This window comes from Hakea prostrata, chromosome 3 (genome assembly GCF_041222555.1).
Source record: "Hakea prostrata isolate BN-2017 chromosome 3, UWA_Hpros_2, whole genome shotgun sequence".
Lineage (NCBI taxonomy): Eukaryota > Viridiplantae > Streptophyta > Magnoliopsida > Proteales > Proteaceae > Hakea > Hakea prostrata.
Genome location: NC_142602.1, coordinates 66,990,705 through 66,997,891, shown reverse-complemented (window position 1 = coordinate 66,997,891; position 7,187 = coordinate 66,990,705).

Here is a 7,187-nt window from a genome sequence, read left to right as displayed (position 1 = left end):
TCACTTTACCTCTCACCAATATGGGAAGCTTGGACCCAAAGGAAGAAAGTGTATCTTTGTAAGATATTCTGAACACTCAAAGGGCCATGTCTTTATTAGGATAGATGAGAGTGAGAGGAGAACAAAACTTGAGTCTAAGGATGCAACATTATTAGAAAATGATTTTCCATCTCTTGTAGGAGTTAGCAAAGAATCATCAAAATTCTTTGAAATACAAGATAATGATCTTGTCACTCCAGGGATTCAAATTTTGGATAATGAACCTAGGGTTCATTTAGAAGATCCTAGTGGGAGTGGAAATGCAGGTGTGATAGCTCCCTTAGAGAGGTGAGCAATTTAACATGTACTTGCCCCCTAGTGAGCACATGCTAGTTCCTCATCAATGTTTTGACATAGAGAATGAAGCCCACATGGTAGCTTCTAAAGAGACTAACTATGAGGTGATTGAGATGACTCCAATCGATGAGCATAAACTGAAGAGTGTGCAGGAAGCTCTTGCGGGAACAAGCTTAAAGGAATGGTTGAAAGCGATAGAGGAAGAGTTGGAGTCAATGAGAGAACCATTTGTGGGACTTGGTTGACTTACCGCCGGGCCAAAACGCAATTGGGAACAAGTGGGTTCTTAAGATCAAGATAAAGGCGGATGGATCCATTAAGAGATTCAAGGCTCGTTTAGTGGCTAAGGGCTACACCCAAAGAGAGGACATTGATTATGAGGAAACTTTTCCCCCTGTGGTTAGATTTGCCTCCATCCACCTCATATTAGGCATTGTTGCTCAGATGAACTTGGAGCTTTACCAGATGGATGTAAAGACTGTTATTTTAATGGAAAACTTGAGGAAGATATCTATATGGATCAACTTCAAGGCTTTGAAGCTAAGGGACTAAAGCACAAAGTGTGCAAGCTCAAGAAGTCCATATATGGCTTAAAGCAAGCATATAAACAATGGAACATGCGCTTCCACCAAGCTATGATGGAAAATGATTTTTACATGCTTGAGGAAGACCAAGAGATACACCAAGAGATTAGATGGTAACTATGTCATGCTGACACTATACGTAGATGACATACTCATGGCTAACAATAGCAAGGAGCTATTAGAAACCATTAAGAAATGGTTGTCCTCCGTATTTGATATGAAGGACATAGCTTGGTGTCAAGATTATCATAAATAGACAAAAGAGATTACTGGGTTTATCTCAAGATACCTATATTGACAATGTGTTGAATAGATACCAAATGCACAACTGCAAACCAATAGATATCCCAGTAGAGAAGGGTTTGCATTTGAGCCTTGAGACTGGGTCTTAAGACTCCAAAGGGGAAAATCAAGATGGAAAGAGTTCCATATTTCAGGGATGTGGGTAGCCTTACGTACCCTATGATGTGTACTAAGTCGAATATTTGTTATGCAGTGGGTTTGGTTAGTCAGTACCAATCAAACCCAGGCATAAAGCACTGGAAACCAGTCAAGAAGATATTGAGATATATTAGAGGAACGAGTAACTAAATGTTGTGTTACCAAGGATTGAATTTGCAATTAGTTGGCTATAGCGATGCTGACTAGGTGGAGACATTGATAAACGCAAATTAACCTCTTGATATACTTTCTTGCTAAATGGCGAGACCATTTCGTGGTGTAGCAAGAAGCAGACTTGTATATCACTCTCGACCATGGAAGCAAAGTATGTGGCATGCTCAGCTACTGTTCAGGAGATTGTCTGGTTGAGGAGGTTCCTATGACATACTAGATTTGTGTTGACATCCAAAGAGTCTGTCCTTGTCTTCTGTGATAGTACGACAACTCTTAGTTATGTCAAAGACCCCAAGTATCATGGGAAGACCAAACATATACAAGTGGAATACTATTTTATTAGATACATTGTAGCAAGGAAGAAAGTTCTACTTAAACGCATATCTCCAAGTCAGATGGTAGCTGACCCTCTTACCAAACCTATAGTCAAGGATGTTTTTATTTCTCATGTAAAGTCCTTGGGCTTGCGTAGATTGTGACTTATTTTTGTATTGAAACTTTCTTATTATTAAGTAATATGAGTTCATTCTAGCATTTATTTTTCACTTTCTGTATTATTGTGTTCTTGTAGCATAAAATGTGATATGTCAATAGGCAAGAGAATGGCTCACTCACACGAGCATTTGCCTTTGGAGCTTTGGAGGCCAGCAGAGGTGAGACGGATTGTGAATGACCTTGTGTAGGTCAATTTATAATCATGTTGTCGCATTGATTTGGAATCAAGATGAGTTTCTCTATTGTAAAGAAATCAACATAAATGTTCCCACTATTCATGTTGCCTATAGAAGCCAAGTGCGAGTACTTTATATGGTGCTAGGTAGCGAAAAGAAACTCGGGTTAGGCACAAGATGTGCGACTGGACTTAAGACTTGTACAGTTTTGTGAGAGACATACGTTCTATTGTGTATAGAATGCTCCACCATAGTACGTATATCATATTATGTGTGCTTAGCGATCATTGGAAATAAGAGGATGGATCCTTGCTCCTCTCATTGAGTGAGTCACCTTATGGTCTATTAGTGTCCTTAGTGACTTTTGATGACATCATGAAACAAAGGGTTAATGTGGCTACTTTGGGGTGTTACCTGTGGTCATGATTGATTCAACCTAAAGGGGCATCACCTGGAAAGGAGTCCATCCCAAGTATAGTGATAGTCTGGGGCAAAAGGAAATGTTTGATTCAACTACACCCTAAAAGTGTTTACTGACGCCAGCTGTATTAGTTACAATAATGAACATTTTAAGGACAAGAAGGTGATCTCTTAGAGGGATCGATATACTTTTTGTCTGGTGCGTTTGAATAAACCTAGGACATTGTGATATACTAATGCTTATTTGATGTGTTTCTTTGAGTGATGCTACCATTCTAGCCTTTTGGGAAGGTTTCTAATTTGAGGCTCATGAGTGCAGGTATATCACCGGTCGCATGATTGATTTGCTAGTATGACTTGTGGATGTTGGTGTCTGGGATACCAGTGGTCTATGTATCTGGGATATATAGTAGGGAGATCAAAATATGTAAATCTAGGATATACATGTGTGTCTGGGACACACTATGATAGAGAGATCGAATGTGTATATTTGGGACATACATGTGTGTCTGGGACACACTGTGACAAAGAGATTGACACATGCCCTTGTGCAAGTGGGAGAAGTTAGCATTTATTAATAATAATATGCCCGAGGGTAAAATTAGAAACTCACTTTTGGGTAGTTTTAAAATATAGGGTCATAATTAGGTAACTACTGTATCACACACACACACACACAAAACACGATTTCATTACGACATTCATGAGTTTTTCTAAAATCGGCTCTTGCTTTCTCTCTCTCTCTCTCTCTCTCTCTCCAAGAAACCTAGAAAGGAGGAAGCTTTTGAGGATATTCTTCTCCTTAGTTTTGGATTCTTGATATTCTACCATTCATCCACAACGGTACTTGGTTGTGGAATTACTTCCCTTTTCGCGTGATTGTGAAAGGTTTGTCGGTGACAATTTCGTGGAAGAACGAAGACGTGAATTCGAGTTTACTTCCATTGCGATCATTCTATATTGGGAAAAGTGAATCCAGGTAAAGATCTTTCTCCCATATATTTATAGAATAAATAGATTAATCTACATTAACAGTTATGCTCTACAGGTATTTTTGGCAGATTCGTCTGAAACTCTAACTTGATTTGAATTTTAAGGTCTGAGACTTTTTCTATTCAGCAATCATTTCTGCAATCTGTGTTGTAATGCCTTAATTCATTTGCTATGTTGATTTAATAGTACATATCCTACACAGTTTCCATCAAATGTTTGGTGATATCGAATGTCTGTTTCTCCTGGAACTCATTCTTGTAGACGTTAAAATTTATATTTTATGTATTAGTCTTTAAAATATTAGACCATTTGAAGATAAAATTAAAGAAATGGATCAACCCTCTGTTTGTGGAGCTTGCGTTCAATGAAGATGGGGATCTGTATTGCTACAGGCACTACAGCAACATGAATGGTGGAAAGAAATCCGTAATTCTGCTAAACATCAAGACCTCCTACGAGTACAAGAGCAAAAACCTGAGGAGGAGGAAACACAACTTGCAACTACAACGAAGGTAGTATTGTAGATTTTATTTTTATTTTTTTTGTTTATTTTCTTAAGTTAGTAGAATTCCATGCACGTTTAACCATGTATGAGAGTGCAGGAAACAATTTCAAATAAAGTAAATAATATTTCAAACTACAATGTGAAATAGTAAATGAAAATGAAGTAAAGTGAACATAAAAAATTTGTTTAAAATTGTGATATTTATTAAAAATAAGTGTCACATAAGATGTTTTAAGAATATTTCATTTTATTTATTTTTAATATTTTTTGGTTCATTTATTTTTAATGAACTAAGACCGTTTTTTTTTTTTTGGTAAACAACTAAGACCGTTATTAACACATTATGCATGATATTATTCAATCATACTAAATTCACATAGATAACAAAGAATATGTGTAGCTATGGTCATTTTTTATGGTTATATTTCTCTTTTAAAGAATAAGTTTGAAATATTGGAGGCAACTGAAATGCTACTAACATACAATAAGAAGAAAATTTCAAGTAAATTCATTTTTCTGATCCAAATCCTTTAATTTCAATATTTTATATATCTGAATATATCTATTAGGTAGTTTTTTTTAACATATTATATTTACTAGTATATTAGAATTAATTGTAAACTACGTAATTCTGCAACTTTGTGGAGTAAAGTTGTATTGTAAACAAAGTTCTTCTTCTTTCGCTTCTTCTTTGCTCAACTAGATAAATAAAAATTTTCTAAGTTCTGCAACGCAGCACTTCATATACCAGCACTTTAGTCCCACTCAAATTTCATGTAAGGTAAAATCGTATCTGTTGGATGATTAGAACTCTGCCAGAAGGTTTTCCCTTAAACTGTCTCTTAGACCAAAATAAACAGAACTTAATAGATTTGCAACTGCAATTGAACTTTTCGAAACTTGTGACGAATTCAAAGACCAGAGTATGCTCTGTTCCCATCTAGGAGAGCCAAATTTCCATTGTTGTAAATAGTTTGAACTTTGAACTCCAAACGAATCATTAACAGGGTTGTCTCCGTTTGAAACGCAAAAAGTGAGATGTCATTGAACCATATGCCAAGGTAATCTTTCTTGGATGTTGTAGGAGAGATGTTCCTCGTTTGATGAATGCAAATGAAACGACAAATTCTAATTAATATAAGCAAGACTTGTCCCGGCCTTGAGGAGATTCGAACTCTGACCTTTTACGTAGAAGCATTGGTCTTTTACCAAGTGAGCCATCCCATGATGTTACTTTGTATCTATATAGAATTGATGGCTTGAGAGAGCCATCCCTTCTTTCACCTCACCAATGGTTGGAGAGGCTCTTGGTATTCGAGAAGGCCTTATACTTGCAGCTGTGGAGGGGATAGATTACACATTAGTAGAAAGTGATTGCCAAGAGTTGATCAAGATTCTAAAATCTGAAGTCTCATCCCCTTTTGGTTTGAGGAATATTGTGGATGATGTTAATCACCTTTTCTCGTATTTTTTGTCTTGTAATTTCTCTTTTATCCCTAGGGAATGTAACTCTGTTGCTCATTCTATAGCTGGGAAGGCAGTACCTTGGCAAGAAGGACTAGTTGGCCACTTTCCACCTCTTGGTTGTTGGATTTGTGTAAGTCCAACTCCTTGTTTTCTACATGTATTTTGGAATGAAATTGGATTCACCAAAAAAAATAAAAGAAAAGATGGGGATTCTTTTCATAATGTATAACATTTTCATGAAGTAATATGGAAATTTAAATAAACTAGGGGTAAATAAAACTTTGTATTTAATTTTGGTGGAGGGTACTTTTTGTTCTGTGGAAATTGAAGAGAGATGGAAATTTTCATAATTGAATGGAGAATGGAAAAATAAAATTTTGTAATTATTTTTTCATGAGGTTTTCTAAAATACTTAATTTTTTTGCTTTTCATATTCAGTTACGATACAATTTACATGTAATTTCTATTTTACATTCAAACTTCCAGTATGAAATGGTCAAGGATGGTTGATAGGGAAGTTTAATTTTCTTCGGTTTTACAAATTTTACAAGGAAATTCTAAATTAAAAAAAAAAATTTGAATATAAGCATTTGCATTAATGTAGGTTGATTTGAAAAGAAGGAAATTCTCCCCTTATTCGAAAAGTATAACTCAACACTCACATAGTTTTGTTTCCAACAATCACAATTAGAGGCTTAATTCAATCCAAATCTGAATTTTCCTAAAATATATTTCTATTTTCCTCTCTCCTCTCTGTGTAATTGAAAAAAGTTTCTAAAATTTCTGCGATTTACTCGTCTCTCCTCTCTGTTCACGATGCCAAATCCCTATTTCATGTCTCCAAGGAAGGTCTCTCTAGTTCTCTTGCTCACGGCGGTGAAACCTCTGCAAGTTTCTCAGTGCGTTGAGGAACATTTCTTTGTTTTAATGGGTAGTGGCTCTTTTAAGGAGTAAAGCTATATTGCTCTCACTAGGGCTCTATTTGGGGAAAACAGGACTTTTCTAGCGAAGGGGGTTCTTCAAGAGATAAGAATCAAGAGATGAAATTGTAAGAATTGTGTGGCCCAACACTTGTCATTATATTACTTGCACATTCACATTGGATGCTTGTAAGGTTATTTTGATTGTATGTGGCATTTATTATTTATGGTTATTTATGTGGTTATTTGGTTCATTGGGTTGTTTGAACTGTTTTAATGGAAAATCATCCGGTTTGAACCACTTTATAGTCCTTGACTTGACTGCATCCATCGTAATGTATTATTGGGTAAATATACATTATTGGTCTATGATGGGTTTGAGGGGTACAAGTTAAAATTGCTCAGACTATGGGAGATATGATGACAAGTCTTCCTATGGTTAGTATACTTTGAATCTGTGGAGTCCATGCATGTAAAGATTATGCGGATGTTGAGTGTTGATCTTAGTGACTAGTGCTACATTGCTAGTGACTTGACAATTACAAAAATGTATGTGTACCTACAAACTGCCTTTTGAAAGGATTTATTGATAAAATAGTTTTACAAATTTATTTTTATATATTAGTAAAAACTTATCTATTTTCTTCTTGTTATATATAATATTTATTATGGATGT